Below are 11,248 nucleotides of genomic sequence, written 5' to 3'. Positions count from 1 at the left end.
TCCAGGCTCTGAGCCATCAGCCCAGAGCCCGACGCGGGGCTCGAACTCACGGACCGCGAGATTGTGACCTGAGCCGAAGTCGGACGCTCAACCGACTGAGCCACCCAGGCGCCCCGGAAAGCACTGGAACTTAAGGTCTGCCACCTCCTGCCAGACTGGCCTGGGCTACATGCTGCCTAGCAAAGTCTTTATCATTCTTTCTGGGCTCTGCTCCCCATATTCTTTTTTTTTTTTTTTTTTTGCAATTTTTTTTCTATTTATTTGATTTATTTTTTTAGTTTGAACTCAAGTTAGTTAGCACATAGTGCAACAATGATTTCAGGAGTCGATTCCTTGGTACCCCTGACCCACTTAGTCCATCCCCCCACCCCCACCCCTTCCAGTAACCTTCAGTTTGTTCTCCAGATTTATGAGTCTCTTCTGTTTTGCCCCCCTCCCTGTTTTTATATTATTTTCACTTCCTTTCTCTTATGTTCATCTGTTTTGTATCCTAAAGTCCTCATATGAATGAAGTCATATGATATTTGTCTTTCTCTGACTGACTGATTTTGCTTAGCATAATACCCTCTAATTCTATCCACATAGTTGCAAATGGCAAGATTTCGTTCTGTTTGACTGCCAAGTAATACTCCATCGTATAGATATACCACATCTCCTTTATCCATTCATCCATCGGTGGACATTTGGGCTCTTTCCATCCTTTGGCTGTTGTTGAAAGTGCTGCTATAAACATGGGGATGTGTGTGTCCCTTCAAAACAGCATCCTTGTATCCTTTGGATAAATACCTAGTATCTGCACCCCATATTCTAACGTATTTATTATTATCTCTGACTCTCGACTTCTTTGGTATTTCCTGTTCTCTTCTTAGGAACTGCCTCCGTCTGCCCTTAAGGCCTCCTCTTTCCCCCTCCCTTGGCCCCACTCCCATCAACCCTTTGAACTCTCCAGCTTGCCGGCCACTTCTGGCCTCTGGCTCCCATCCATGATCGCTGCTTTCTTTGCTGACTTTTGCAGCTACCAGTCTTCCGCAAAGACCCATGCTGGGCCTGCCACAGGCATGGCCCTGCTCTGCTTGTCCTGGATTTCACCTTGAGGCCCTCAGATCTCGACACTTACGCTGTCCAGGGGCGCCTGGGTGGCGCAGTCGGTTAAGCGTCCGACTTCAGCCAGGTCACGATCTCGCGGTCCGTGAGTTCGAGCCCCGCGTCGGGCTCTGGGCTGATGGCTCGGAGCCTGGAGCCTGTTTCCGAGTCTGCGTCTCCCTCTCTCTCTGCCCCTCCCCCGTTCATGCTCTGTCTCTCTCTGTCCCAAAAATAAATAAACGTTGAAAAAAAAAAAAAAAACAAACTTACACTGTCTGTTCTCAAAAATCTCTAAGACCTTAAATATTTGGCCCCACCAGCAGCCGGTTCTAATTCTTCCTCTAACGATCACTGCATGTGATAACTCCTGCTGCCGCCCAAAGTCCCTGAGGGTTCAGGTTTGACCTGACCCCAGTGAAGCCTTTTCTAATTGCAGAAGTGTTTGTAGCTGAAGGAGCATGGAGTCAGAAAAATATGAATTATACCTACAGGGACACTAGTCGTGTGACCTGGGATAAATCACATTATTGGTAAAACTCACTTTTCCCATCTATAAAATAGCGCACTGCGCGTTTCCTCATGTCACAGATGCCACTACATGCTGCCCAGGTCTGAGAACCAAAGCAACCATTTCCCAGTTGCTGGAAGCAGCCGGGGAGTCCCTCCTCGGGACCTGCCCTCAGCCAGTTCCTTCCCTGAGTGCCACCTACATCCAACAACTGGTCAGGTGGTCACTGAAAGAACATAAAAGTCTCGTCCCCTTGCCGCGATTTGGAGTGGCCTTTAGGAGGCATCCCAGCTCTGGAGGTCCTCAGATAGTCAGGTGAGGCCTTTGTTCCAACCGTTTCCAGAGTTCAACCCTTCCCTCTGCTCAACCCTTTGTCCTTCACTTCGCACAGGTATTGACCTTCACAAGTACTCGGGTACACTTCCTGCTCACCAGTCTCCATCTCAGAGTCTACTTTGGGGGGAACCTGACCTTAAATGTCTCATATATTTGTATATTTTCCAAGTGGTAAAACAACATAGTGTATATGAAGTACAGCATTTGACATAACATGGGCACTCGATATTTGTCAGTTCCCTCCTTGCCCTCATTGTTTCATCTTTCATTCATTCCTAAGGAAACTCTGCCTGGAGAACCGAGGCCTTCCAACAGGAGGCAACGTCCCTTCTTCTGCCTGCTCAGAAAGCTCTTTTTCACACACAAATAATTAAACGCATTCTTGGACAGCTGTTCATCTTCTTGATGGAAGCCACCAAAAGTTGTAAGCTGCTAAGTGACCATATTTCATATTTCTGCTTCGGAAAGATTACTTCAGCCACAGTATGGGAGAGATGTAGGTAAACTGGAGGCAGGGCGATGATTAGAATAATGGTCTCCACTAAGGAAGTGATAGAGGTGGGAGACAAGGTAGTCCTTGGAAGACTCATTTCACAGGTGGATTTTGTAGGGTTTGGTGACTGACTGGACAGAGAGGGGCCTGTATACAATGGCCTTTAGATTATGGTGTAGTCTTTAGGCATATAGCAATGCCAGTCTCTGAGCTAGGAAGTATAGGAAGTAAAGATAACTTTGGGACAAAACTGGGAGCAAAGGTATAAGATTAGTTTGTTGGCTTGGGATATGTTCAGTTTAAGTGTCTGTGGTTCATCCAGATAGAGCTTTCCAGAGAGTACTTGAACGTACAGAGCTCAATTTCAGAGGAGAGGTATAATGTGGGGACACACACACACACACACACACACAACCTTAGAAGCTATTTTTCTATCTCCCTCTTCTCGCCATCAGGAAGCTGAGATTTAGAGGTTAACACTTCTGAGGGATTTGCCAGAGGCAACATGGCCAGGTTTTACAAAGCCATGACCAGAAACCAGGTCTCTTCAGTCTAGGTCAACAAACCCACCCCCTCACTGAGTTTCATTTTGTTCTATTTATATTTGTATTTCCCCAATCTAACAATGCCTGACATACAGTAGGTGTTTAAAATATTTGTGTGATAGACATGCTAATTACAACCATTCTCTGAGGTAGGGCCGGCCTCTCCTCTTCACATCATCACTGGCATTACATCTCAGCAGCATCTTGGAAGTCATCAGACCTAGGGAAGTCCTATTTAGCCACCAAATTTGCATTTCCCCAGGTACCTTCCAATTCCCCTCTACTTCCTCTGAGAGCAAAACCTCTATTGTGCAGGTCATAGCCAGGGGCAAGCTTTGTGCGGGGTCCACAGACCTGAATGGAAGATTGATAGAAGCAAGAAGGATAGAAAGAAAGTACTATTTTAGGTACAGAGATCACGTAATCAATTCCCTCTTATTTCATACTTGGAAAAACTTAGGCCAAGAGATCTTGTCTCGATTCACTCAAATTAAAGTCCTGAGCCTGGGAAAAAGGAGGGAACAGAATGAGACAGAAGAAGAAGAAGAAGAAGAAGAAGAAGAAGAAGAAGAAGAAGAAAAGCAACTAATACTTATGGAGTATTTACTGTATGCCAGATTTTTGCTGAATGATTTACTAAGGTAAACTCATTTAATCCTGATAGAAAAAAGCAACCACTTTTTTTCACATGAGGTAACTGAGACTAGAAAGTTCACTTTTCCTGAGGTTCTAAAACTTGTAATTGGTGGGTGTTGGGATTCAGACCCAAGATGTCCGACTCTAGAGTTGATGCTCTTCCAGAGGCTTCCACTGGTGGTTCCAGATGTTAGGTATAAGCCTACAAGTGGAACTCATTCCAGTGCTTTTTTGAGGTGCCAACAAGACCTCCAATGCTGCCATTTTAGCAAGTCTTGCAAAATTCAGTGGTCTGGGGTTTGAGAGAATCCAGGAGACTTTATGAACATAGGAGAGAAAATAGATCAAGTCCCAAAGAGCTCTCAGTGGGCATCAGCAAATCTCAAAGGAGAGAGAAAGCATCTTTGACTTCCAGCGTCAGCTCTGCTGGTAACTTGTTACATGGACTTGGGCATGCCACTTCCCCTTCTTGGTCTTCCAGGATTCAAGAAAATATGGGGAAATACAAATTTTGTGGGCTTCCCTGCTGATGATTTCCGAGTCTCCTCTGTAATAATCATCTCCACCTAACAGGGGACAAAAAGAAATAATGTATGGGGGAGGGAGAGAGTCTCATCCCCAAGAAGTGGTTTTTGGGCTTTGGAGAAGCAACAATTGGTTTGAATCTTGAAAAATGAGTAGGAGTTTTTGGGCAAACAAGGCAGGGAGGGGGAAGGGGAGATTCCAGGAAATACAAAAGCTTGAGTAAAGGCACTGGGTGAATTTGGGGAACTACAAGTAGTTCGGGAAGGTTGCAGCATTGTTGCAAGGGAGGGGCCAGGCTAGAAATTAGACAGAAGAAATCCACAGAAGCCAAGTCATGTAGGGATTAGTAGTCACCCTCAGGCCCTTTAAAGCACCTATCTTTGAAGATTCTAAGCATGGAGATGTCACAGTCAAACGTGTGTTTTAAAAAGACCCTTCTGCTTTGGAGTGCCTAGGTGGCTCAGTCAGTTAAGCGACCAACTTCAGCTCAGGCCATGATCTTACCATACGTGAGTGAGTTTGAGCCCTGCATCAGGCTCTGTGCTGACAGCTCAGAGCCTGGAGCCTGCTTCCAATTCTGTGTCTCCCTATCTCTGCCCCTCCCCCGCTCATTCTCTCTCTGTCTGTCTCTGTCTCTGTCTCTCTCTCTCTCAAAAATAAATAAATGTTAAAACAAATTTTTTTTAAAGAAAAGTAAAAAGACCCTCTACTTTTTTAAAAAAATTTTTAACATTTATTTATTTTTGAGAGACAGAGAGAGACAGCATGGGCAGGGGAGGGGCAGAAAGAGGGAGACACAGAATCTGAAGCAGGCTCCAGGCTCTGAGCTGTCAGCACAGAACCCAACGCAGGGCCAGAACCTACGAACCGCGAGATCATGACCTAAGCTGAAGCTGGATGCTTAACCGACTAAGCCACCCAGGTGCCCCCCACCTTTTTAAAAAGACCCTCTACTTTATAGTCATACCCTTTGCCAAAGAATAGCACAACAGAGAGAGAAGCTGTTCCTGTTGCCTGGGAACTAGAATGGAAAGACATTTGTGGGGCAGAGCCCTGCTGAACTACAACCAACCTGTAACCCCTACCTATCTGTTATTCATGGAAGCTTTCTTCTCTTCTTGATGGACTCAACAAAATAAGAACAAGGGAACTGTTCTCCAACACCTCAGAGAGCTTCAAAGTTAATCAGTTGCCTCTACTTGTTTTTGACAAACACTCCCAGGATAAAGACTTTCACACTGTGTGGTTTCAAGTCAAGTCCAATAAAGACAGCCTTGCAAGTGGGGTCTTTCAAGCAACCAGCACATATGTCAAATAAGGACACTTCTCTGAGAATGAAGTTTCAAAGGAGTTTCAACCCCTTTCTGCCCCTCCAGCAGCTGCCAGACTGTTGGCTTTCACCATGATTTGGGGCTGTTGGTTTTAAAGGCAAGAGAGAGGCTAGACAGAGTAGGATGGGTGAAGGACAAGTTGAAATACCACAGAGGTCACTGTTCTTATTGGGATTCAGCCATCCTTCTTGAATAAACACTCTGAATTGCTGTTAAGCTTTTGGTTGATTTCCAGAATTCTGAAAAGGCCGATTTTGATTATTTTTTTCTCTCATTTTCTTATTGCTTTTACAGATGAGAGAGTCTTTGGAGGCCCTTTCTCTGCCATTTTTGCTAGCATGTCCTGTGTGTGTGTGTGTGTGTGTGTGTGCATGTGTATGTGTGAAATTTTATTAGGTTAAGAGAATTCTCAGCCACTAAGTTGATTTTTTTTAATTGTCATAAGTATTTTATATTTTTTCTTCGTTTATTGAAGTGACTTCTGCATTCCCCCCTTTAATTAGCCAATGTGGTTAATTACATAAATAGATTTTTAAAAGTTAAGCCATCTTAGCATTCTGGGGATGATAAGTCCTATGGCATATCTTATTATGTAGATATGTAGATGAATTCAATTTGGTAATATTTTACTTAGAATTTCTATTCGCAAGCAAGATTGGCTTGTAATAAAGAGAACTAAAGGAAAAATAGCCATCATTTGGGTGACTGAACTCGGAGAAGACTATCCATGACATGACTTCTATGTACAAGAGTTGGCTATAACTTTTGGTTGTTTTCTATTGGGGAGTCAGTAAATCTATTTGAAGGTACACATGAAAATCAGTTAAGATTAATATTAGATGAGTTAAAGAGAATTGAAAAAGAGTGCTTTAAACAAGATACATGTTTACTATTCTCTCAACTAAAAAAAGAGGTAGGCAGTTTAGATTGGATGATGATTTTTTGGATATTTCTAGGATATCTGGGATAACTCTGGGATATGATGTTCTATCATGGCCTTTGTCTTCATGGTTCAAAATGGCTAAATTCCATCCATGCATTTTTGTCCCTGGTAGCAAGGTAAATGAAGAAATGGAAAATACTTTCCTACCCATTCCCAGAAATCCCACACAATTCTGCCTATATAGCAATGGCTAAAATTTATCTATGTGTGAAGGAATCGGGACATGCAATCAGGCTGGTTGATTTGAGAAAAGAGAAGATAAGTATTTAATGAGCAATTAGTAGTCCCTGCCACACTGAGAATGGTTTGATCATAAGAGGGGGCATCTTGGTAATCAGATGTATGAGAAGGTGAACGTGTTCCTCTGCTTGCATATATATGTGCTTGGCAGTCAAGGAGAATGAGAGGGACATCCACCAAGGTATGTACTCATCCGCCTTTCTCGATGAACATGTCACAACAGAATTTATCCCTTACGTTTACTAAAAGTTAATCATAAGTTTCTTGATCTGTGTGATAATTACAGAGGTATGTTTACTTTGTAGAAATTTACCATGCACTTTTCAGTACATATATAATATTTCAGTAAAGAAAGATAGTCATGGGGCGCCTGGGTGGCTCAGTCGGTTAAGCGTCTGACTTCGGCTCAGGTCATGATCTCGTGGTCCGTGAGTTCGAGCCCCACGTCGGGCTCTGTGCTGCCAGCTCAGAGCCTGGAACCTGTTTCAGATTCTGTGTCTCCCTCTCTCTGACCCTCCTCCATTCATGCTCTGTCTCTCTCTGTCTCAAAAATAAATAAACATTAAAAAGAAAAAGAAAGATAGTCATATAATATTCCAGTAAAGAAAGATAGTCATAAAAGTTGGCTCTGAGAAAACACTTGTCTTCAAGGTTTAACTTCAAATCCTTCCCTAGTTGTCTCCGTTTAGCCACATTTCAAACCCATTTTGTCTCTCTTTTATGTAGACATATGTATATGTAGACATATGCAATTATTTAATATGTAAATATATTTGTATGTATTTACTATCATATGTAAATACATGATAAAATTTATAGAAAGTATATATATTTACCACAATCATTTCTGATGCCTACCTAAAACTTCAGTATCGCATTACATTAATCATCCCATATCTGGAAAAAATTTTCATGAAACAAAACCAAAATGATATCCAGAATTTTCCGATGAGATATTTCAAATTTGCTAATTTGCCTCCTCACCCTGCAGAAAGTTCATCTAGAATCACTTCTTTTTTTTTTTTTTAATTTTTTTTTTCAACGTTTATTTATTTTTGGGACAGAGAGAGACAGAGCATGAACGGGGGAGGGGCAGAGAGAGAGGGAGACACAGAATCGGAAACAGGCTCCAGGCTCTGAGCCATCAGCCCAGAGCCTGACGCGGGGCTCGAACTCCCGGACCGCGAGATCGTGACCTGGCTGAAGTCGGACGCTTAACTGACTGCGCCACCCAGGCGCCCCTAGAATCACTTCTATCAACATCTGTAACATTCTTGAAAGTTTCCATACTCGATGAAAGCAATCTTCAAAACACAAATCTGGCCATGCACCCTCCTTGCTGAAAGCCCGTCATTGGCTTGCCAATGTTCTTGGGATAAAATTCCCAAGACCCTGTATGAAATGGGTGCTGCTACCCCACCAGTCTCCTCTCCCGCCATGCTTTCTCTAGTCCTCCCAGACCCACTGATCTCTCCGTCTGTATCTCGGGAATGATAAGGCTTTCCTCCTTTTGCTGAGTCAGGCTTTCCTGGATTCAGTGTAGAATCTTTGGTGCTGGTGCAAAGCAGGGGAGGTAGGAGGTGAGAATTAACGGCAATGTATGTCTGTAGGTCTCTGGCCTACGGATCTGCCAATGCTACCAATAACTATCTTTCTTGACCCTGCTTGGAAATTCACAAGAGGGTGGGGCTGATTCTCCTCCAACCTTACCTCTCCAAGTGCCCTCACCAGAACTTGCAAAGGGATTACTGGCCCTTTTCAGAGTAGCTCCTGTTTATCCAGGTTTTCTCAGAAAAATAAACACTGCCCTGCCGTGGGTGCAAATAAAAAGCCTTTACTAAATTGCCCAATAGATCTCAAAAGCCCAGGGAACTTTAGAAGAAACAGTGGTTAGTTATAGGAATTTGCACACAAAGCAATGTCACAAGTCTGGAAATAATTAGAACTGATTCATCTTGATGGGGAACCCTAAAAATTTGCCCATTAAACGTTGCTACCTAGACATCAGGGTTTAGCTTTTCCCATGATTCTTCCAGTTACACCCAAACCCTTCAGTAAAATCCTCCCCCACCTTGCCTTTTGTGAGTACAGATCCTCTGGCTTTGGCCTGATGCTGACTGAAATTCTCCTTTGTACAATCAAAGTTGGTTTTGGAGTGGGGAAAGGTAAACTCCAGTCTAAAGGATGAGGGAGAAAATGGGTCTCCATCGAATCAAGTCCTCTTGCTGGTGAAATTTTCTTACTAATTTTTCTAAGAAATAAGCAGGCTCAGTCCTATCAGGAAAATGACATTTTTCTTTGATGCAACCCTGACTCTTGTGAGATTAAAGTCCCAGAATTATTATGCTAAGGAACATTCAATTGTTTGAGAACTGGCTTATTTCTCAAGGACCACCACCCAAGATGGCTACTTGCCATCTAGAAATGTGGCCGTAGCTTTCCTTAATACTTTTTTATTCAAATCTCTCCAGCAACCAGGTTGGTGTTTTCCTTCCAGAGCATCCCTGTCTCGTGCTCCTTTCCTCCTTCTTGAGGGCTCCTTCTCCACACACTCTCTCCTGGCCTGCTCAGTTTTTCAGTCTCTTATTCCCAAGGGAATTTCTGTCTGACCCTCAAAACCAGACTCCATCTTCCTGATATGCATTATTTCTATCCCCAGTAGCTCTTCTGTCTAGAAGTTGTCATATCTGATACCCGTACCACTGTCATAATTGAAATTAAATTACTAATTTTCCTTAAGGGTGTCTTCTAAATATTTTTTAATCTTTATTTTTGAGAGAGAGAGAGAGAGAGGCAGAGCGCAAGCAGGGGAGGGGCAGAGAGAGAGGGAGACACAGAATCCGAAGCGGACTCCAGGCTCCGAGCTGTCAGCACAGAGCCCGACACGGGGCTCAAATTCACGAACTGTGAGTTCATGACCTGAGCCAAAGTTGGACGCTTAACTGACCGAGCCACCCAGGCGAGGGCTGTCTTCTATACCAGAGTATCATCTGCATGAAGACAAGATCTATGTCTGTCTTTCTGAGTACTGCATCTAGGATCGTGTTTGATTCCTAGCAATCGTTTAATAAATACACACAACCACTCTTTTTAATATTCTGAACTCAGTTGGTCAGGAGTTAACATCAAAGAGTGATTCTTTTCCCCTTTCATATCAGGTCTATGTCAAATCTGTCTTCTATCACTTTAGGATGTTTTGGGAAAATCCCTCAGTTTCATTTTTATCACTTCTAGTAATTTAAGAGTACAGTTCGAAGTAAAACTCCCCTTTAACCTCTTCCTGTCACTCCAGCTCAGGCTTGTCTCATGGCCCAGAAACTCTGCAATAGGGAGGGAGGTATGATCTAAGCTCCCCCACCCTCCTTTTTTTTTTACCTCCTCCAGTTCCAGCTTCTCAAGTGGCTCAGGGCAGGGAAGAGAGAACCAAACTGTTTCGTAGTTACCCAACTGCTCTTGACCATCTCTGCTGACACTGACCCACTGGCAGATGCCTCCATAACAGACACCTGACTTTGGCTCTTTTGTGAAGCACGGTGCCAGCGCTTTAGGAGCCTCGGCAAGGCTGGTGGGGTCAGGAGCCCTCCGCTGGAGAGCGTGCTGATGTGGGACAGACTCTCGGGCTTGGCGTCTTCTGGCCCTCTCTCCTCCCATGCAGCTCCCACTGATGACGCAGCAACCTCTGATCACTGGGATCTGCCCGCCTGGTGAGGCCTTGTTGCTGGTCTTTAGCATCCTCTGAAGAAACTACGTCCTTGCCATGCCAAGCAGTGAGTATACAGGCGGCTCCCATCCAATGCCACGTTTCTACCTCAGGGAAGATCAAGCCATCCACTGCCTGACCGGGAAGGGAGACATTAGTACCTATTTCTTCTGCATGTCTTGAATCTCTCAAGCGGTGCTGGCAGAGAGGTCCCTTTCAAGGAGCATCATGAGAAAGGCACCTGGTTCGGGGAGAGGAGAGGGAAAAGCCACAGGTCTCTCCCAACTGTGACGATTTCCCTTTCCCCCCCTTTCCCCCTGTGATGGTTCCCTTTCTCTCTTCTCTCCCCACCCTGGGAATGGAGATGAGAAGTGCTGGGTTTAAGCCACTTAAATCCAAATCAGATCAGTCGCCCCTGGAAGTGGTACTACCCCTGACCTATCTGTAGCTCTCTTTAGAAAGTGACGTCTCTTGGGCCCAGCTCTAAATTTGAAGCGTAAGGAAAAGTGCCATCGGAATCCCATCACAGATAGCCGTTGAGAGAATGAGCCGGTGTGTCTGTTGTGCTGTCTGCTCCAAAGGAAGCTCTGCCCGAGCTGGGCCCCCAGGCACAGAGGTCACGGCGCTGGAAGGCACGACGGAGGGGATCACACTTCCTATTTCAAGAGGAGAGGAAAGAAACCCACCAAGGCATCGCCTATCGGGACTGCGCAGACCCTTGTGGGCAGATGGAATGTCAGGGGCAGAAATGGCTGCATGAAGCAGAAGTAGTGAAAAAACCATCTGCAGGATGAGGTGGACCAGAGGAATGAAAAAAATAAGAGATAGTAAGACGATGGGCGTAGAAAACGAGAGAATAAACCGAGGGTTGCTGGAGGGGTTGTGGGTGGTAAAATGAGCTAAATGGG

Source organism: Lynx canadensis, chromosome F1, assembly GCF_007474595.2.
Source record: "Lynx canadensis isolate LIC74 chromosome F1, mLynCan4.pri.v2, whole genome shotgun sequence".
Classification (NCBI taxonomy): domain Eukaryota; kingdom Metazoa; phylum Chordata; class Mammalia; order Carnivora; family Felidae; genus Lynx; species Lynx canadensis.
This window is presented reverse-complemented; position numbering follows the sequence as displayed.